This window comes from Mustelus asterias, chromosome 15, assembly GCF_964213995.1.
Source record: "Mustelus asterias chromosome 15, sMusAst1.hap1.1, whole genome shotgun sequence".
NCBI classification, from domain to species: Eukaryota; Metazoa; Chordata; class Chondrichthyes; order Carcharhiniformes; family Triakidae; genus Mustelus; species Mustelus asterias.
Window position 1 is genome coordinate 91656127 of NC_135815.1, and position 23195 is coordinate 91679321.

General features: G+C 46.8%; 1 long non-coding RNA gene across 4 annotated transcripts in view; it reads right to left on the reverse strand.

Moving 5' to 3' along the window:
• Nucleotides 1-23195, reverse strand: part of LOC144504651 (uncharacterized) — a 54318-nt gene that overhangs the window by 14106 nt on the left and 17017 nt on the right. Inside the window, exons 1-2 of one of the 4 annotated variants that reach the window (XR_013499688.1) lie at nucleotides 17869-18048; nucleotides 16217-16311 (exon numbers count right to left, since the gene is read on the reverse strand). This is a non-coding gene — a long non-coding RNA (uncharacterized LOC144504651). Of the gene's footprint in view, nucleotides 1-16216; nucleotides 16312-16654; nucleotides 16782-17868; nucleotides 18049-23195 lie in introns of those variants that run through there. The other 3 variants (XR_013499685.1, XR_013499687.1, XR_013499686.1) reach the window with 3 other exon arrangements.

The window sequence follows — 23195 nt, forward strand, 5'->3', positions numbered from 1 at the left end:
CAGTCGTGCCCACACCAAGAATACATTCTCATTGCCCCTTAGTGTCAGGGGGATTAGTAGGGGAAATACGTGGGGTTATGGGGATTGGGCCTGGGTGGGATTGTTGTCAGTGCAGGCTCGATGGGCCAAATGGCCTCTTTCTGCACTGTAGGGATTCTATGATTCCAGGTTTACGCTATCATCTCAGTGTGAAAGGCCCCTGATTTAACCTTTAAAATGCCCTCCTGTTTTAAATCTTAGAAAGTACTAATAGGGATGGCAGAATGGCACGGTGGTGAGCACTGCAGCCTCACAGCGCCAGGGACCCAGATTCAATTCCGGCCTTGGGACTGTGAATATGAGGACACTCATGACTAGCTTTTTATTCCAGATGCATTTGATTAATTGAGTGAACTTAAAATCCCCAGTTGCTGTGGTGGGATTTGAACTCATGTGACCCGATTAAATACACCCAAAAACCATTCACTTAAACAGTGTTAAAATCAGGCTTTTCTTGGGTTTATTTGCCCAGGCCCCTGGATTGTTAATCCAGTAACATATCCAGGGCGGGTTTGCATTGAGGCGATACATGTATACCATTATAGAAACCCTACAGTGCAGAAGGAGGCCATTCAGCCCATCGAGTCCCCATCGAGACAACAATCTCACCCAGGTCTTATCCCCGTAGCCTCACGTAACTCCAGTAACATAACCAATGTGCTGCTGTGGAGTTTACAAAAAAATGTATATTTTTCCATCAATTGAATTCAAAGCAACATGCCAAAGGCCCAGTGGAATTAGGAAGAATAACCAACGCAACACACTGAGGGAGAAACCAAGATGTTCAACACACATTAGGACAGCAGCCATGCTTTATCCTTTAGCTGTATTTAGAATCATAGAATCCCTACAGAGAGAAAGAGACCATTCGGCCCATTGAGCCTGCACCAACAACAATCCCACCCAGGCCCTATCCCTGTAACCCTACGTATTTACCCTGCTCACCCCCCTGACACTAAGGGACAATTTAGCATGGCCAATCCACTTAACCCGCACATCGTTGGAGTGTGGGAGGAAACTGGAGCACCCAGAGGAAACCCACGCAGACACAAAGAACAAAGAACAATACAGCACAGGAACAGGCCCTTCGGCCCTCCAAGCCCGCTCCGCTCCCTGGTCCAAACTAGACCATTCTTTTGTATCCCTCCATTCCCACTCCGTTCATGTGGCTATCCAGTTAAGTCTTAAACGTTCCCAGTGTGTCTGCCTTCACCACCTTGCCCGGCAGCGCATTCCAGGCCCCCACCACCCTCTGTGTAAAATACGTCCTTCTGATATCCGTGTTAAATCTCCCCTCCCCTCACTTTGAACCTATGATCCCTCGACACGGAGAGAATGTGCAGACTCCACACAGACGGTGACCTGACCCAGGAATCGAACATGGGTCCCTGGCGCTGTGAGGCGGCAGTGCTAACCACTGTGCCACCATACCGCCCAAAGCCGATTAAGATAAAAGTAGCTAGAAATCAGCATTAAGAGTTGATACACACTGGATATGCATTCGAACATTCACAGTAATCTACGCTTCGCTCCTGCACATGCTCTCCCCAAAATATTCCCCCCACTCAGTTCACACGTTTGCTTGCAAGCTCTACTGGGCATCTGCCAGGTGTCCTGAATTTAGTTGGCAGGAAAATAGCAAGTGATTTATCACAGGACTTTGGAATAAATGCTGGCCCTGGCTGAAATCACCTGTGCAACACCTCCGACTTGTTATTCCGATCCAGGACTGGAGTAAATAAATTCCGACTGTTTACTCTCGGGAACGTTCAATAAACCGGCTACAGTATAAAATCACAGGGAATGCTAATGTCCAGCTGTGGTGGAAATGGGGCTTGTGAGGGCTGTTAAGGGTTCGAAGGAAAATGAGTTTGGACAATCTCGTGCATGTTCCCAGTGGACGGGTTTGCAGCTGAAAATTCCTCCCACACTTGGCACAGTTGGTGCTAATTTGGCAATCTTCATCGGACTTGGCATAGGGTTGGACCATTTGGGAAGCAGAAATTGCTCTTCTCATCATATAAAACTCACTAACAATTAGACCAAAGGCAATAAAAAGCCGATGATCATCAAGTTGCCACAGATACGCACGTTCGCTGAAAGTAGGCGCACTGATACAGCAGGCAGTAAAGAAAGCAAATGGTATGTTGGCCTTTATAGTGAGAGGATTTGACTATAAGAATAGGGATGTTTTGCTGCCATTGTCTAGGGTATTGGTGAGGCCACACCTGGAGTATTGTGTGCATTTTGGTGTCTTTATCTGAGGAAGGATGTCCTTGCCATAGAGGGAGCCCAGCGAAGGTTTACCAGGCTGATTCCTGCGATGGCAGGTCTGTCATATGAGGAGAGACTAAGTCAGTTAGGATTATATTCACTGGAGTTTAGAAGAGTGAGAGGGGATCTCATAGAAACTTATAAAATTCTAACAGGGTGAGACAGGGTAGATTCAGAAAGAATGTTCCCTATGGTGGGGGAGTCCAAAACTAGGGATCGTAGTTTGGGAGTAAGGGGTAAGTCTTTTTGGACTGAAGTGAGGAGAAATTTCTTCACCCAGAGAGTGGTGAATGTTTGGAATTCACGACCACAGAATGTGGCTGAGGCCAAAACGTCTGATTTCAAAAAATAAATTAGATATAGCCCTTGGGGCGAAAGGGATCGAAGGATATGGGAGGAAAGGGGGGGGATCAGGATATTGAATTTGATGATCAGCCATGATCAGGATGAATGGCGGAGCAGGCTTGAAGGGCCGAATGGTATTTATTTCTATGTTTCTCGGTTCACCTTCGCCTTAACCATTTGGAGTGAGAGAACTATCAAATTTAGGATATGGAGGCAACTAACTGATAACGCACTAACTCGTCTCCTTCGATTTAAACTATATGGGTGACTATTTGTTGCCTTTATTTCCACCAGTTTTCCACACCACCCACGTGGCCATTCTTCAAGTCCCAGATTAGCGTGTGAGGACAGGCAAGCTATTCAACTGTGGAGAGCACAACAGTAAAACTTATTCTCCCCCTCACACAAATATCACTAAGTGCACCCTTTCCATCAGGAATCACTGGCTAATGATCAGGGATGGGGCCAATGTATGTTTTTTTAGGTAAAGTGAAACCAATTACTTCACACCCTCTCCCCCACCCCCGGAACAATCCCCTCTCCACGCCACTGACTTCCAAACTCTGGTCAGCGATTTATGGCATAGGCCAAGGATCTGCCATGTTACACTCAGGTCATACCATCAGCATGCATTTACCCAGTTGGAGCAGGGATGATGTGCCATTTGTATTGTCAACGTATGAAACTATATACTTCTCAGAACTCCCTTTTCCAAGACTTTAGACTGGATTTTCTGGCCTCTCTATCGACAGAAACAGGACAGCAGTGCTCCCAAAATGGTGGATACTGGCATACCAAAGGCGGTAGCTGAGGCAAAGGCTCCTGTTGCTAGGAGGCTGGAATAAAAGGCTTGATGTATGAGGAGTGTTTGAGGAGTCTGGGTCAGTACTCAATGGAGTTTAGAAGGGTGAGGAGGGATCTCATTGAAACTTACAGAATGCTGAAAGGCCTGGACAGAGTGGATGTGGGGAAGATGCTTCCATTCGTAGGAGAGACTAGGATTCGAGGGCACAGCCTCAGAGTAAAGTAGAACCGAGATGAGGAGGAATTTCTTCAGCCAGAGGGTGGTGAATCTGTGGAATTCGTTGCCCCAGAGGGCTGTGGAAGCCAGGTCATTGAGTGTATTTAAGACAGAGGTAGATAGGTTCTTGATTGGTAAGGGGATCAAAGGTTATGAGTGAAAGGCAGGAGAATGGGGTTGAGAAACTTATCAGCCATGATCGATGGGCCGAATGGCCTAATTCTGCTCCTCTATCTTATGGTCTAAACACAAATTGAGGTCTTTTGACATACTCGATTACCATTTCTGACCTAAGTTGCGAGGAGTGCATGCCTCACACTTTCTGACCTCCAGCAGCTGATTGCCTTACTGGAGACTTTACATTCCCTTCGATCTTTTACTAAAAACTGTCAATTTAAATTGTCCCTGCCCAATAGCCCGGCTGTTAAATCTGTCCGAGTACACGGATTACTGGCTGGTCGATTTTGAATTTATTAAATTTGACAATGTTTTAAAAGCATTCTGCAGTTGAAAGTTTAAGTGTTAATATGCTCAGAGCCGGTTGGGTGGGGGGAACAGTCGCGTATATTCCTCTGTGACAAAAAAAATGATGAACGCTGTTTGCTAATATCGCTGCCTAGGTTTCTTTTTGAAGAACCCATGTGACTTTAATGTTTATGACATTTCTACTTGGCTCACAAAACGAACAAAGGGTCCGTGTGTATCTCTGGCCCCTTCCTGGGTACCTTGGTAACCAGGATTCAGCACATCGGACAACTGTTACCCAGACTTTGGTGCCAAAACTCATCCGTGTCCGGATGCTCATTCTTCACTTGCGATCGGAATCGTTGACGCTTTCAGGCCCGGGATTGGGACATGAGTTTTAAATATTTCAACTGGTTTCGGCAATGCCTTTTTATTCTGCATTTATCACTTTCAGCACAACCACACGCTCAACCTTTGAACGAATAATGGCGGCGTGAGCCGCAGGGAGGTAGCCGGAAGCATTTCATTCAAAGAAGGATGCTCCTTCCACAGCATGCGCATGACAAAAAAATTCAATCACTTGCCAGAACGACAACAACAACTTACATCGACAAAGCACCGTTAAAGCAATCAAATGTCTCAAGGCGCTTCACAGGAGCTTGACAAAGTGAAGTATGACCTCATGAGGAGGTATTAGGTCAAATGCCATCGCCTCTACTTGCTCAGGAGGCAAAAGAAATTTGGCATGTCCATTCCGACTCTCGCTAATTTCTACAAATGCACCACAGAAAGCATTCTTTCCAGATGTATCACAGCTTGGTATGGCTCTTGCTCTGCCCAAGACCGCAAGAAACTACAAAGGGTCGTGAATGAAGCCCAGTCCATCACGCAAACCAGCCTCCCATCCATTGACTCTGTCTACACTTCCCACTGCCTCGGAGAAGCAGCCAGCATAATCAAGGACCCCACGCACCCCGGACATACTTGCCGGAATTTTACTGCCTCACCTGCGCGAGGCTCGTAAGATCCCACCCGAGGCCAACCAAGAATGCCGCTCGGCGAGCCTCTCGGCCATTCTCTTCCACCTTTTTTTGTTGGGAAATAGATACAAAAGTGTGAGGTCACGTACCGACCGACTCAAGAGCAGCTTCTTCCCTGCTGCTGTCAGACTTTTGAATGGACCTACCTTATATTAAGTTGATCTTTCTCGATACCCTAGCTATGACTGTAACACTATATTCTGCACCCTCGCCTTTCCTTTTCCCCTTTGCACTATATGAACAGTATGTTTTATCTGTATAGTATGCAAGAAATAATACTTTTCACTGTATCCCAATACATGTGACAATGATAAATCAAATCAAATCAAAGATTGGTCAATTAGACAGGATTTTCAGAGAGCCTTAAAGGGGGAAAGGGAAAGGCAGAGAGATATAAAGAGGGAATTCCAGAGCTTGAAACCTAGAGGCAACTGAAGATACTGTCACCAATGGTAGACCAATTAAATAGAAGCAAAATACTGTGGATCCTGGACTCCTGAAATAAAAACAGAAAATGCTGGATTAAACTCAGCAGGGCTGGCAACATCTGTGGAGAGAGAAACAGAGCTAACACTTCAAATCTAAATGGCCCTTCTACAGAATTTGATTGGATTTGATTTGATTTGATTTATTATTGTCACATGCATTAGTATACAGTGAAAAGTATTGTTTCTTGCACGCTATACAAGCAAGATATGCCATTCATAGAGAAGGAAAGGAGAGAGTGCAAAATGTAGTGTTACAGTCACAGCTAGTGTGTAGAGAAAGATCAACTTAATGCAAGGTAGGTCCATTCAAAAGTCTGATGGCAGCAGGGAAGAAGCTGTTCTTGAGTCAGTTGGTATGTGTCGTGGGGTCCTTAATTATGCTGGCTGCTTTGCTGAGGCAGCGGGAAGTGTAGACAGAGTCAATGGATGGGAGGCTGGTTTGCATGATGGATTGGGCTACATTCACAACCTTTTGTAGTTCCTTGCGGTCTTGGGCAGAGCAGGTCTTGGGCACAGCCATACCAAGCTGTGATACAACCAGAAAGAATGCTTTCTATGGTGCATCTGTAAAAGTTGGTGAGAGTCGTAGCTAACATGCCAAATTTCCTTAGTCTTCTGAGAAAGTAGAGGCATTGGTGGGCTTTCTTAACTATAGTGTCGGCATGAGGGGACCAGGACAGGTTGTTGGTGATCTGGACACCTAAAAACTTGAAGCTCTCGACCCTTTCTACTTTGTCCCCATTAATGTAGACAGGGGCATGTTCTCCTTTATGCTTCCTGAAGTCGATGACTGGAACAATTCGAATTGGGAATGCAAAAGAGGCCAGCACTAGAGGAGCTTAACTAATTCCGAGGTCGTGGGGCTGGAGGAGGTCACGGAGATAGGAGGGGGAAGAGGCCATGGAAGGATTTGACAATGACTTGAAATATAATGGACTGTGTCACCTTCCTGCATCTCAGAGAGCATAAACCATGCATGTTTCCCACCCGTGGTCACTATTCCACGCACTAACCCGGTGTGTGGTCAGAACAGAATGGACTTGAACTGTAATGGCCCTGCTGTCATATGGATGTTGACAATCGCTACCCAACCTCATACATAAGGACTGAGGTCAGGATGATAGAATCCCTACAGTGCAGAAGAGACCATTCAGCCCAGCGGCTCTGTACCGACTCTCTGACAGAGTATCCCATCCAGGCCCTCTCTCCCGTCTATCTCCGTAACCCCACACATTTACCATCTAACCTACACATCCTGGGACAAAAAGGGTCAATTTAGCATGGCCAATCTACCTAACCTGCATTTCTTGGGACTGTGGGAGGAAACCAGAGCACCCAGAGGAAATCCACACAGGCACGAGGAGAACATGCGAACTCCACACAGATAGTCACCTGAGGCCAGAATTGAGGTCAGAAAGGGGCGGCACAGTGGCAGTGGTTAGCACTGCTGCCTCACAGCGCCAAGGTCCCAGGTTCAATTCTGGCCTCAGGTCACTGTCTGTGTGGAGTTTGCACGTTCTTCCCATGTCTGCATGGGTTTCCTCCTGGTGTTCCGGTTTCCTCCCACAGTCCTAAGATGTGCGGGTTCAGTTGATTGGCCATGCTAAGTTGCCCCTTGGTGTCAGGGGGATTAACAGGGTAAATGCGTGGGGTTATGGGAATAGGGTCTGGGTGGGATTGTATTCGGTACATGTGTGGCAGCAGTGCTAACCGCTGTACCACCATGCCACCCCGATGGACAAGGTGCCAAATGGCAACAAACCGTCAATGGCCTAAGAATTGCTTAGAAGTCAGGGGTAGATCTTGACTTTGTGCAATAATGCAAAAGGAAGGAGCCACCAGTTTGCAATCAGTCACTTTCCCTCATCTGCCTCAGTGCCGGAGCTTAATATTTCAGTTCCATTTTTGACTTGACCTACTCAACGGCACATGGCAAGTGCTGCTCCATATGTTTTCAAGGGAGAATGGCTACAAAGCCATTCTTCCTTGTAAAACATGACTGCAAACAGATGAAGACACAAACCGCTGACCTGATGATCTTTCCTCACTACGTCATTGGCTTTTCATTCGAGTTCCACATGGAGACTTCAATTCATTTTACATCTTTCCAAGCAACGGGCAATTGAGCTGTCATCCGAGCAAGGACATCTTTCCTGAAGTGCTTACGGTTCTGAGCTACGGAGCGCACATATTAGAGTCAGGACGACACCAACTAGGTTGATTGGCCATGCCAAGTTGACCCTAGTGTTAAGGGGATTAGCAGGGTAAATACATGGAATTATGAGGATAGGGCCTGGGTAGGATTGTGGTCAGCGCAGACTTGATGGGCGGAGTGGCCTCCTTCTGCACTGTAGGGATTCTATGATTCCACGATGAACTAGAGTCATAGAGATATACAGCACGGAAACAGGCCCTTCCACCCAACTCGTCCATGCCGACCAGGTTTCCTAAACTGAACTAGTCCCATTTACCTGCGTTTGGCCCATATCCCTCTAAACCTTTCCCATCCGTGTCCCTGTCCAAATGTCTTTTAAATGTTGTAATTGCACCCACTTCTACCACCTCCTCTGGCAGCTCATTCACGCACCACCCTCTGTGTGAAAAAGTTGCCCCTCGGGTCCCTTTCTCTTCTCACCTTAGACCTATCCCCTCTGGTTTTGGGCTCCCTGACCCTGGGGGAAAAGAGCTTGGCTATTCACCTTATCAATGCCCCTCATGATTTTATAAATCTCCATAAGGTCACCCCTCATCCTCCTACACTCCAGGGAAAAATATCCCAGCCTATCCAACCTCTCCTTATAATTCAAACCTTCCAATCTGAACACAAATAAAGGTGAAAGAACACAGAGTATAATCGAGGGATTTGGAATGTGATCTTGAGGTCATGATAGGCTTGTCACTTTCAATATGGAGACAATGTGGAGAAGCTTTTTTTTTACTCATTCATGGGTACCTGGGCATCACAAGTGAGGCCAGCCTTTATTGCCCCTCCATAATTACCCTTGAGAAGGTGGTGGTGAGCTAGCTTCTTGGAACCCTACAGTCCATATGGTGCAGGGATACCCACAGTGCTATTGCGAAGGATTTTGGCCCAGCAACAGTGAAGGAATAAGACCATAAGACCATAAGACATAGGAGCAGAATTAGGCCACTCGGCCCATCGAGTCTGCTCCGCTATTCAATCGTGGCTGATATTTTTCTCATCCCCATTCTCCTGCCTTTTCCCCATAACCCCAGACCCACTTATTAATCAAGAACCTATCTATCTCTGTCTTAAATACACTCAATGACCTGATCTCCACAGCCTTCTGCGGCAAAGAGTTCCACAGATTCACCACTCTCTGGCTGAAGAAATTCCTCCTCATCTCTGTTTTAAAGGAGCGTCCCTTTAGCCTGAGGTTGTGCCCTCTGGTTCTAACTTTTCCTACGAGTGGAAACATCCTCTCCACATCCACGCTATAAAGGTCTCACAGTATCCTGTAATTTTCAATAAGATCCCCCCTCATCCTTCTAATCTCCAACGAGTACAGACCCAGAGTCTTCAACCGTTCCTCATACGACAAGCTCTTCATTCCAGGGATCATTCTTGTGAACCTCCTCTGGTCCCTTTCCAAGGCCAGCACATCCTTCCTTAGATATGGGGCCCAAAACTGCTCACAATATTCCAAATGGGGTCTGACCAGAGCCTTATACAGTCTCAGAAGTACATCCTTGCTCTTGCATTCTAGCCCTCTCGACATGAATGCTAACATTGCATTTGCCTTCCTATGAATGGACAACATATTTTCAAATCAGGATGGTGAGTTGTTTGGAGAGGAACTTGCAAGTGGTGGCGTTCCCATGCATCTCCTGTACATGTCCTTCTAGGTGGAGAGGCTATGGGTTTGGAAGGTGCTGTTGAAGGAGTGAGTTGCTGCAAGGCACCTTGTTGCTAGCGCACACTGCTGCCACTGTGCGTCAATGGTGGAGAGAGTAGATGTTTAAAGTAGTGTTTGGGTGTCAATAAAGTGGGCTGCTTTCCTAGACAATGTCGAGCTTCTTGAATGTTCTTGGAACTGCATTCATCCAGGCAAGGGGAGAGTATTCCATTGAACCATAGAGAAGTTATGGCACAGAAGTAGCCCATTTGACCCATCCTTCCATGCCAGCCCAGAACACCCAGTGCCCTTTCTAATCCTTTCTTCCGGGCCCATAGCCCCAGTACACTGCTCTGACTTACGCTTTGTAAATAGTAGACAGGTTTTGGGGAGTCAGGAGATGAGTTACTCACAGCAGAACTCCCAGCCTCTGACCTGCTCTTGCAGTCATGGTAGTTACATAGCTTTCCAGTTCAGTTCCTTGCCCAAGGCAAACTATTGGGTCTATTCATTCCTTTGAACAGACGAGGGGACATCCACTGGTATGAATTTTAAAATTAATTTCTTTTATTGAACAGAGGTTAAGCAAATTAACATGACAGAGGAGTGCTGGAGGCAAGCCAAATGCTAAGTACCATCGGGATGACGAACCTCTGCAGTTGTCCACAGGACAGCAGATGCTATACACCTAGCAAGAGTTCATAGAATCATAGAATCCCTACAGTGCAAAAGGAGGCCATTCGGCCCATCATGTCTGCACTGACCACAATCCCACCCAGGTCTTAGCCCCGTAACCCCATGCATTTACACTAGTTAGTCCCCCTGACACTAAGGGGCAATTTAGCATGGCCAATCCACCTAACCTGCACATCTTTGGACTGTGGGAGGAAACTGGAGCACCCCGAGGAAACCCATGTAGATATGGGAAAAAAGGTGCAGATTCCCCATAGACAGTGACTCGAGGCTGGGAATCGAACCCGGGTCCCTGGCTCTGTGAGGCAACAGTGGTTAGCACTGCTGCAGCACAATGGTTAGCACTGCTGCTTCACAGCGCCAGAGACCAGGGTTCAATTCCCGGTTTAGGTCACTGTCTGTGTGGAGTCTGCACATTCTCCTCGTGTCTGTGTGGGTTTCCTCCAGGTGCTCCGGTTTCCTCCCACATTCTGAAAGACGTGCTGGTTAGGTGCATTGACCCAAACAGGTGCCAGACTGTGGCGACTAGGGGAATTTCACAGTAACTTCATTGCAGTGTTACTTGTGGCTAATAAATAATTTATTTTTTCTTTAGTTACATAGAGACGTAACTAACTTTTGTTTAGTTACATTGAGATACCAGAGAGGTTGGGTGATCTGTCACGTTCTTCTGAAGTAAACAGCCAGGCTATGCACACAAGTAATCACCTACTCTACACAATGTGAAGCTCTCTCCATTGACAGACTGGTGGCTGTCTTGGAGGACAGGACCTAGCAAATTACTGAATTATGAACTTGATCAGGGGAGGTGATGGCCTAGTGGTATTATCGTTGGACTATTAATCAAGAAACTCAGCTAATGTTCTGGGGATCCAGGTTCGAATCCCGCCACGGCAGATGGCGGAATTTGAATTCAACAAAAAAAAATCTGGAATTAAGGATCTACTGATGACCGTGAAACCATTGTTGATTGTCGAAAAAACCATCTGGTTCACTAATGCTCCTTTAGGGAAGGAAATCTGCCGTCCTCGCCTCGTCTGGCCTACATGTGACTCCAGAGCCACAACAATGTGGTTGATTCTCAACAGCCCTCTAAGGATGGGCAATAAATGCTGGCCAGCCAGCGACGCCCATGTGCCACAAATGAATAAAAAGAAAATGCATTTTGACCTGTGCCTATCACCTTGTCTCTGAGCTCAGGGGCCCAGAACCTGAGTGATTGAGGGAGCACAATGAACATGGAGTCAAATGCAGCCCTTGGCTCCTCAAAGCAGGGAGGGCCAGATGGACCTCATGGCAGAAGTTGAGGGGCAGCTGATGACATCTGGGGAACCTCTCAGGGCATTTCTGAAGCGGGCAGTCTCGGCCATGGGCACAGAGGCCATGGGATGCCCTGTCAACAGATAGGTCTTCTGCTAGTGTGCTGGACAATTGCACAATGTCTGGATCCTCATGGCCTCAGGACGATTGGCTAAGTCTTTGCAGACAAGGGGGCACAAGCGTCGGCGGGTGGCCTGTCTCCATGGCAACGAGGTGGGTTGGGGGAACACCAAGCTGCAACACCCAGGAAAGAGTCAAACCACCCCCACCCCCCCCCGCAACCACGCCAAACAGTAGTCATGCTTGGATGCATTTGGATGAATTTATGGTTTGTACTATTTGCACATTGGTGAGTTCCTGTGTACATAAATGATTTATCGTTCCAATCTCCTCCAGAAGACGATTGGTTTATTTGCTAAATGTGAGAGTGCCTGGAGATGGATTTCAGGTGCGCCGTCTGGAAGTGTGGTGGAGGCAGGTTCAATCGAGGCATTCAAGCCGGGGGGGTTGGATGATTACTTGAATAGAAACAATGTGCAGGGGGTACGGGGACAAGGCAGGGGAATGGCACTAAGTCATGATGCTCTTTTGGAGAGCCAGTGCAGACAGGATGGGCCAAATGGCCTCCTTCTGTCCCGTAACAATTCTGTGATTCTGTGGTATGGCTTTGGAGTGAATTATTGCAGTTGGTCGGACTGCGAACAATATTGTAACTGGTGTTCGCTGGAAGATACAGAATGGTGGGCAGGGTGCCCACTGTATCATTACCTGATGATGACATTAAGGTTACGATCATTGCACTGGAGATTACGTTTCAGCGAGATGACGACAGTCTGGTTTTTGAGTGGTAAAATTCAGCCACTGGCTGGGATGATTGGAGGACTAGAGGCATCACATATGGAGCCTTGGGGCTATGACTGAGCTGGGATATTTCGCTCAAATGAAACATAGTCATGGACCCCGTTGAGGAAGGCTTCTAATCTCATGATTTCCCTGGCCAGGTATTGGAAAACCCAACTCCAAATTTCCTTCCTCTGCGACTGTTTAGCTTCAGTGGCTTGTTGGGAGTGGGATTGATAATTAAATCCAGCGGAGACGTTGGCCTGGATTCATAGACAGCCCATTCCCATTGATTGGTTGCGTGCAGATTGCTGGGATTTGCTGGGCCTCCGAATAATCACGGCTGAAGACTGATTACTTCAGAAGCTGATAAGCTTCCATTGCAAACTAATTAAAAAGCGGCTGAATGCTGGCGGCGGGAGATGGCTGCAAGAAATGTCAACATCTAGCTTCCTAGAAACACAGAAGTTGATTCAAATTGCAAACAGGGAAGTGATATTTCTATGAAGCTATTGCAAGAGATATTTTTCCACCAACTGGGTAAAGCTGGTCGTAGTCAGATCAATTCCGAGTCGCTTTTGCTTGCGGTCCAAGTGTCTGCAAAATGCAACAGTTGCTGGCTGTGAATTCAGAGTAACATACATGTTTTAAAGTTTATTTATCAGTGTCACAAGTAGGATTACATTCACACTGCAATGAAGTTGCTGTGAAAAATCCCCAGTCGCCGCACTCAGGCGCTGTTCGGGTACACTGAGGGAGAATTTAGCACGGTCAATGCACTTAACCAGCACGTCTTTCAGACTGTGGGAGGAAACTGGAGCACCCGGAGGAAACCCACGCAGACACGGGGAGAACGTGCAGACTCCACACAGACAGTGACCCAAGCCGGTAATTGATTCGTGGTCCCTGGTGCTGTGAAGCAGCAGTGCTAACCACCATGCCGCCCCGTTGTTTAGCAAACGTGTTGAGCTGCTGTAAGCAAGTGTTAGTGGTGTATTTTATCACTTTTTGGCTATTTTCAAGATATTATTGATTGACGTGACTTATTAAACAGTGGGGTATTCATGCAACTTGACTTGTTGCACCTATATACTCACTGGGGTAGTGTGGCCCCTTTAAGAGGGTGTTTCATAGAATCATAAAATCCCGACAGTGCAGAAGGAGGCCATCCGGCCCATCGAGTCTGCACTGACCACAATCCCACCCAGGCCCTATTCCAGTGACACCATACATTTACCCTGCTAATCACCCTGACACAGTAAGGAGTCTAACAACACCAGGTTAAAGTCCAACAGGTTTATTTGGTAGCAAATGCCACTAGCTTTCGGAGCGCTGCTCCTTCATCAGGTGAGTGGGAGTTCTGTTCACAAACAGGGCATAAAGACACAAACTCAATTACTACCATCAATCCCCCTGACACCAGTCAATTTAGTGTGGCCAATCCACATAACACATATACCTTTGGACTGAGGGAGGAAACTGGAGCATACGAAGGAAACCCACGCAGACACGGGGAGAACGTACAGACTCCACACAGACAGTGATCCAAGCCAGAAATCGAACCGGGGTCCCAGGCACAGTGAGGCTGCAGTGCTGACCACCGTGCCACAGTGTCACCCCCAACAACACTTTGTTCCTCATTGTTTTATTGTCCTCGTTGGGGAGGTTATGGGGGGCAGGGGGTTTGGCAGGGGTGCGGCTGTGGTGAAATTCATCCTGATTAAAGTGAAAATCATTCACTCGCTTATCGTACGTGGCATACGACGTGGGGCGGCATGGTGGCACAGTGGTTAGCACCACAGCGCCAGGGACCCGGGTTCAATTCCTGGCTTGGGCCATTGGCTCTGTGGAGTTTGCACGTTTTCCCCGTGTCTGCGTGGGTTTCCTCCGGGTGCTCTGGTTTCCTCCCACAGTCTGAAGATGTGCTGGTTAGGTGAATTGGCCATGCTAAATTCTCCCTCAGTGTACCCAAACAGGCGTCGGAGTGTGGCGATGGGGGATTTTCACAGTAACTCCATTGCAGCGTTAATGCAAGCTGACTTGTGACTAATAAATGAACTTATTTTTCCTCTCACTTTCCAACAATTAAATAGCCAAACAGGTGAAACCAGATGTTCCCACTGCACAAGGAGACTTTCCTTTTCACACGGGCAACGTCATTAAGTGCTAGAGTTATGCAGATTTCAATTCCATGATGCTACTTCCCTTTCAGGGGGGGGAGAGGGAGTCCTTTATGGTGCAAATTGCAAAGCAAAGAAGTCAGCCCACTCTCTGACTATCTGCCACCTTAAACAATGTGGCTCTCTTTCGTGTCACAGCCAAATTCAATCAAATTAAACCGCGCAAATCATTTAATTTTTCCCGGCTAATGCTCTCAAGAAAATTGCAGCTACCAGGGGAGTGTAAAGATGAGGGCAAATGTTTGTATATAGAATAAAGATCAACCCAACGCAAAAGAAACAGAGGTCCCTTTGAATGTATTTGTGTCAGGTGTGAATCTGTAAGTCTGGCACTGTGAAACACTGTTAACGCACCACATGTGGTGTTGCCATCCCTGTTGCACAATGTCACAACGCAACTTTTCTCGTTAGCTGCGACACAGGGTTTCTTGCTCCCTGGTGTAGGAGGTAGAGATCAGTAATCCATTTGATTAGTGATGTAGGAAGTAGGACGCCAGGTTATTTTATTCCGTTTTTGAAGTGGTGCGTGGGCCTTTGCTTTACGATCTTTTTCAATGGCATCTTTCTCAATGCACAGCAATGATTCACATTGGCTGCAGTTGCATAACAGAACCGCTCGATTGTTCCCAATCTGTGGGAACGTCGCAATTTTTTATAGAACTGATTTTCAAGTTTGCTGATGATGCCACTGTAAGTGGGCCCGATCTCAAACAGTGACGAGACATCGTAAAGGAAAGAGATAGAGAATCTGATGAACTGGTGTGACGACAATAATTTCGCCCTCAATGTCAATAAAACGAAGGAGATAGTCATCGACTTCAGGAAGCGTAGTGGAGAACATGCCCCTGTCTACATCAATGGGGACAAAGTAGAAAGGGTCAAGAGCTTCAAGTTTTTAGGTGTCCAGATCACCAACAACCTGTCTTGGTCCCCCAATGGTGACACTATAGTTAAGAAAGCCCACCAACGCCTCTACTTTCTCAGAAGACTAAGGAAATTTGGTATGTCCACGACGACTTTCACCAACTTTTACACGTGCATCATAGAAAGCATTTTTTCTGGTTGTATCACAGCTTGGTATGGCTCCTGCTCTGCCCAAGACCGCAAGGAACTACAAAAGGTTGTGAATGTAGCCCAATCCATCACGCAAACCAGCCTCCCATCCATTGACTCTGTCTACACTTCCCGCCACCTCAGCAAAGCAGCCAGGACCCCAAGCACCCCCGGACATTCTCTCTTCCACCTTCTTCCGTCGGGAAAAAGTTACAAAAGTCTGAGGTCACGTACCAACCGACTCAAGAACAGCTTCTTCCTTGCTGCCATCAGACTTTTGAATGGATCTACCTCGCATTAAGTTGATCTTTCTCTACACCCTAGCTATGGCTGTAATGCTACATTCTGCACTCTCGCATTTCCTTCTCTATGAACGGTATGCTTTGTATAGCGCACAAGAAACAATTCTTTTCACTGTATGTTAATACATGTGACAATAATAAATCAAATCAAATCAAATCGATGGCCTAATTCTGCTCCTATGTCTTATGGTCTTATGGCGTTTTTCACTTGCTGATTTCATTATGATTATCCTTCGGCCTTTAGGTGTGGTTCTTATATTTTGTCCATTGTTAAAATTACACCCAAGTGGTTTGCTTACCTTTTTTGTGCCAGGTACTCATTTCTCTTCTCAACCAGCCCACATTTTCTTTGGAACATGAACTCACCCAGAATTCAAACATGACTCTGAGTTTCCTGGTCAGAGCAAAAAAAAAACAAGGGAAAGGTTACTATCACCTTGTGTCCTGATTTACCTCACCTATCTGCACTATGAACCTTTTGTCCTTGAATTCAGTTGCTCAACAATTGAAAACCAAAATGCATGGGCCTGTGGTTACATGTAAAAGGAATTTGCTTACGGGACTATCTAACTGAGAATCTCTCATTAACAGTTGTGAGCCACAGCGTCTGTCCACTGTTCATCACCAAGACATCCGGGCGGCACGGTGGTTAGCACTGCTGCCTCACACTGTCGATTGTCAGAAAAACCCATCTGGTTCACTAATGTCCTTCAGGGAAGGAAATCTGCCGTTCTTACCAGGTCTGGCCGACATGTGACTCGAGACCAGGGACACAGGTTCGATTCCCGGCTTGGGCCACTGGCTGTGCGGAGTCTACACGTTCTCTCCGTGTCTGTGTGGGTTTCCTCCGGGTGCTCCGGTTTCCTCCCACGGTCTGAAAGACATGCTGGTTAGGCGCACTGGCCGTGCTAAATTCTCCCTCAGTGTACCCGAACAGGCACCGGACTGTGGCAACAAGGGGATTTTCACAGTACCTTCATTGCAGTGTTAATGTAAGCCTACTTGAGACACCAAGAAAAAAACTTAAACCATTTCGAAAGGGAATCTATTCTGAGATCTCACCATGTGTAGGAATAAACAGAACTTGACAAGATATTTGAATACACTTCAAGTGCAGTGCTGATTTAAAAGTTACAGTCCAAAAGATGCGTGGGTTAGGTACAGCCATGCTAAATTATGCCTTAGGAACAAAGGAACAGAGGAATTAGAGCAGAAGTAGACAAATTCAGCCCTTCGAGCCTGCTCCGCCATTCAATCAGATCATGGCTGATCTCTCCCTGGTCTCAAATCCACCTCCCCACCTGTTCCCCATATCCTTTTAATCCATTTATAAAAATCAGAAATGTATCTATCTTCTTCTTGAAACCATTCAATGATTCAGACTCCACCGCGCTATGGGGCAGCGAGTTCCACAAATTCACCACCCTCTGCGAGAAGTAGTTCCTCCTCATCTCAGTTTTAAATCTGCCACCTCTCAACCTATACCTGTGACCTCTTGTTCGAGATTTCCCCACAAGAGGAAACATTTAAGTTAAGTTAGTTTATTTCATTAGTCACAAGTAGGCTTACATTAACACTGCAATGAAGTTACTGTGAAAATCCCCGAGTCACCACACTCCGTCGCCTGTTCGGGTACACTGAGGGAGAATTCAGCATGGCCAATGCACCTAAGCAGCACATCTTCCGGACTGTGGGAGGAAACTGGAGCACCCGGAGGAAACCCACGCACACACGGGGAGAACGTGCAGACTCCACACAGGCAGTGACCTACATTTACCAATCTGTAAACGGCTGTAACACTACATTCTGCACTCTCTAGTTTCCTTCTCTATGAACGGCATGCTTTGTCTGTAGAGTGTGCAAGAAACTATACTTTTCACTGTATGTTAATACATGTGACAATAATGAATCAAATCAAATCAAAATCAATCCCTTTTAGAATTTTACATACCTCAGTCAGATCCCTCTCATCCTTAGTGTCCCAAGATGTGAAGGTTAGGGGGGAATTAGTACTGGGGAATGTGTGGGGTTACGAGCGGGGGAGAGGGCTTGGGTAAAATACTCTGTCAGAGAATCAGTGCAGACTCGATGGGCCGAATGGCCTCTTCCGAACTGTGGGGATTCGATGACCCTGTGACCAAACTACTGATAATTAAGTCAACAAATAGCTATGTTTAATAGGATTCTTTACCGGTGAGTGTGCGCCACACCAGCCTCAGAAATGTAGATTAAAGAATGGGATATGGAGTTATGTTTTGGACCAATGACAGGTTGTTAAAAAAATTACATGCACAATTTAGCTTTTAGGTTTTTATGGTTCCTCAGAATTTTCTGCCTGTCATAATATTGGACTACTTGCATATTTTGTTTTCATTCTGCGAATTTAATTAAGAGCCATTTTTAATGCCTCTTTTGGGTCACAGTGATTCACTGCAAATACAGATATCAAAGTTAAATAACAAACAGCTGTTACTTTTTATCTGCTGCGTGCAATATTGGATGGATATAAATGCCATTCTTTTCACAGTTAAAGCAGCCAAAGCTTTCGTTCCTAGGGAGTGCCATAGGTAAATGCATGGTGCTGAAGAAAGGTTGATCAGGTTTGACTCCGATTCCAGGCTAGATTATCTGATCTCAATCTGGGTCAGAGCAGGGTGGCACTTAGTTTTAATTGTTCACCCGCTGTCAGGAGACTCATTGCCCAGGCGTTTCCCTTTCTGATTGTTGTCCAGTGACGCCGGTTTGGGACGTTCTCATGCAAGGTGGACTTGGGTTGAGATAAGATTGGACAGACCCAACAATGTCACAATGCACCAGCACGAACTGGATTCACCCAGATAGCCACTTGGTGAACTAACCTTGGCATAAAGGAGTTGACAGAATCGTGCCATTAGTCACCATTATTGAAAAGTCAAAAGAATCATAGAAGAAAATCATACAATCCCTACAGTGCAGAAGCAGGCCCATCGAATCTGCACCGGCTCTCCCCGATAGAGCCAAACCCTAGCCCTATGACCCCACATATTAATCCCGCTACTCCTCCAAATCTTTTTTTAAAATTCATCTGTGGGATATGGGCATCGTTGGCTGGCCAGCATTGCGGTACGGTGGCACAGTGGTTAGCGTTGCTGCCTCACAGCTCCAGGGACCCGGGTTCAATTCCCGACTTGGGTCACTGTCTGTGCGGAGTCTGTACGTTCTCCCCGTGTCTGCGTGGGTTTCCTCCAGGTGCTCCAGTTTCCTCCCACAGTCTGAAAGACATGATGGTTAGGTCCATTGGCCTTGCTAAATTCTCCCTCAGTGTACCCGAACAGGCACCGGAGTGTGGCGACTAGGAGATTTTCACAGTAACTTAATTGCAATGTTAATGTAAGCCTACTTGTGACTAATAAATAAACTTTACTTTATTGCCCATTCCTAGTTGCCCTTGTTTAGAGGGCAGTTGAGAGTCAACCACATTGCTGTGGATCTGGAGTCACATGCAGGCCAGACCGGGTAAGGGCAGCAGATTTCCTTCCCTCAAGGACATTAGTGAACCAGGTGGGTTTTTCTGACAATTCTTTCATGGATCATCAGTAGATTCCTAATTCTAGATATTTTTGATTGAATTCCAATTCCACCATCTGCCGTGGCAGGATTCGAACCTGGGTCCCCAGGATATCAGCTGAGTTTCTGGATTAATAATCTAGTGACAATACCACTAGGCCATCACCATCTTGGGACATTAAGATGTAATTTAGCATGGCCAATCCACCTAACCTGCACACCTTTGGACTGTGGGAGGAAACCGGAGCACCCGGAGGAAACCCACGCAGTCACGGGGAAAACATGCAAACTCCACACAGTCACCCAAAACCGGAATCAAACCGGGCACTGTGAGGCAGCAGTGCTAACCACTGTGCCGCCATGCCACCCATGGAACTGGAGAAAGACAACAAAAAATGTAACAATGACAGCATGCATCAATGCCTGTTGGAAGAGAAAATACACCTTGAGTTCAAATTCATTTATTATTTGTGGTACTATGCATATGATTGTAATCTTGTTGCAAATCTCCTAAATATACCCTAGTCTCCCCTGAGAACAGACTCAACAGGTGTGGTAGTAGTGGAGAGGTATTATCACTGGACTAGCAATCCAGATACCCAGGGTAATACTCTGGGGACCCGGGTTCGAATCCCACCAGAGCAGATGGTGAAATTTGAATCCAACAATAATATCTGGAATTAAAAGTTCATTGTCGATCGTGTGTGACTGAGACAAATATTGGTGTATGGCGTATTGTAATCCTCTGCAGATGTTCTCACATGCAATCCTGAAAGGCAGATTCATTTATACTTTATTAAATAAGACAAGGTTGAAGGTTTGCCCATAAATCAACTTATTTTGCCACTGTTAAATGGATGTTCAGTAAGACATTGGAAGTAAATCTCAGTAACATACAACTCGATTCTGTAACCTTTCTCTTAAAAAGTCATAGGCGAGAAGACCGTCAGACAAAGAGTGCACCGGTGTCCTCCAACACTCCAAGATGTGTGGGTTAGGTTGACTTGCCATGCTAAGTTCTCCCTTAGTGTCAGGGGGACCAGCAAACTAGCAGGGTAAATATGTGGTGGCACAGTGGTTAGCACTGTTGCCTCACACAGGGCGAGGGACTTAGGTTCGATTTCCGACGTGGGTCACTGTCTGTGTGGAGTCTGCACGTTCTCCCCGTGTCTGTGTGGGTTTCCTCTGGGTGCTTCAGTTTCCGCCCACAGTCCAAAGACGTGCTGGTTAGGTGCATTGGCCGTGCTAAATTCTCCCTCAGTGTACCCGAACAGGCGCTGGAGTGTGATGACTGGGGGATCTTCACAGTAACTTCATTGCAGTGTGAATGTAAATATACTTGTGACTATTAAATAAATAAATGGAGGGAGAATTTAGCATGGCCAATGCACCTACCTACACATCTTTGGATTGTGGGAGGAAACCGGAGCATACGGAGGAAACCCACGCAGAGATGGGGAGAACGTGCAGACTCCATACTGACAGTGACCCAAGCTGGGAATCGAACCGTGCTCCCTGGCACTGTGAGGCAGCAGTGCTAACCACTATGCCACTGTGCCACTATACATGGTCTTGGTCATACAGAGCAACCTTTGGAGCTTTTAAAAAATTTATTAGTGTCACAAGTAGGCTGCAATGAAGTTACTGTGAAAATCCCCTAGTTGCCACACTCAGGCGCCTGTTCGGGTACACTGAGGGAGAATTTAGCACGCCCATTGCACCTAACTAGCAGGTTTTTTGGAGAAGCATGACTAAAATTGGGGATGCTCCCTGTGGGTCAGAATTGGGGGAGTGTGGCTATCTCAGATAGTGTGGAGCTGGAAGAGATTACAGATATCTGGAGGGTGTGGGTAAGTTGGGGGTTGAGCGAGCTGGGGGGGGAATGGGGGAAGGTGGGAGTTATGAAAAGATTTGAAAACAAGGATGAGAATTTTGAAATCGGGGCATGGTTTAATATTTCCCAGGCCAATTGGGGATGACTCAAAATTTGCCAATGAGCAGGGCAGTAGAGTATTCAAGAGGAGATTTTGGAGGGATTTGAATATGAGTTTAAGAATTTTCAAGTCAATTCATCACCTGACTAGCAGCCAACGTAGGTTCAGCGATCACAGTGGTGGTGGGTAAATGCGACTTGGAGCAAGTTAGGATATGCCGGCAAAATTGTTCTCCAATTCTGTTTCCCCCGACCAGCAAGTTGGAGGCTTGAACTCGCGCTCCCCCTCCTGCCTCAGGTTGCCTCTGTAGAACTATCAATTCAAACACCCACAGCTACCCCTGCGGAGGAGGCCTTGAAGAACTAACATCTGCCTTTTTCCCAATTAATGAGGTTTTTCCCAACACAACGAGCTTCGCACGGATGATGCCACAGCTCTGACTGTTTGATCAGAAGACAGGCTCCATTCTGCGGATTGGTCTGTATGGCTTGGTTTGACTGTACATCTGACCTGCCTGTGGTTGAATCCTACAGAGGATATCCTTCTGCATGCGGAGAAGCATACGGGTGGCCATCGTTTGCGGCCATCTTGTGTTGTCAGGGGGCACATTTTTTTTATTTAAAAATTATAATGAGTGCAACTTAACTTATCAATTCATTATTATTTGTGCTCAGATCTCCTGCCACAGAATTATTCATTGAATTGAATCGAATCCCTACAGTGCAGGAGGAGGCCATTCGGCCCATCGAGTCTGCACCGACCACAATCCCACCCAAGCCCTATTTCCATATCCCCTCACATTTACCCTGCTAATCCACCGGACACTGGGGTTAATTTAGCAAGGCCAATCAGCCTAACCCGCACATCTTTGGACTGTGGAAGGAAACTGAAGCACCTGGAGGAAACCCACGCAGACACGGGAAGAACATGCAAACTCCACACAGGCAGTGACCCGAGGCCGGAATTAAACCCGGTTCCCTGACGTTGTGAGGCAGCAGTGCTAACCACTGCGCTGCCCGGTTAGATACAGGAACAAGTTATTCAATCAGATTGTGACTGATTTGCAACTCAATTCCATTTTCATACCTTTAGCTGCACATCACTCAATGAGCTCATAGAATCATAGAATCCCTACAGTGCAGAAGGAGGTCATTTGGCTCATCAAGTCTGCACCAACCACTATCCCACCGAGGCCCTGTTCGCATCACCCCACATATTTACCCTGCTCATCCCCTGACACTAGGGTCAATTTATCATGGCCAATCAACCTAACCCGCACATCTTTGGACTGTGGGAGGAAACCGGAGCACCCGGAGGAAACCCACGCAGACACGAGGAGAACGTGCAAACTCCACACAGACAGTGACCCGAGGCCGGAATTGAACCCAGGTCCCTGGTGCTGTGAGGCAGTAGTGCTAACCACTGTGCCACCGTGCCACCCCATTGAGTATTGAAAGACGCAACTACCTTAACATCCACAATCTTTGGAGAGAGCACAGGACAGGTTTACCAGGATGCTGCCCGGATTAGAGGGTACAAGGAGGGGCTGGGCAAACTAGGGTTGTTTTCTCTGGAGCGGCGGAGGCTGAGGGGAGCCCTGATCGAAGTCTATAAAATTATGAGAGGCACAGATAGGGTTGACAGTCAGAATCTTTTCCCCAGAGTTGCAATGTCTAATACTAGGGGGGGCATGCACTTAAGGTGAGAAGGAGAAAGTCTAGAGACGATGTGAAGGGCAAGTTTTTTTACACAGAGAGTGGTGGGTGTCTGGAACACGCTGACAGGGGTGGTGATGGAA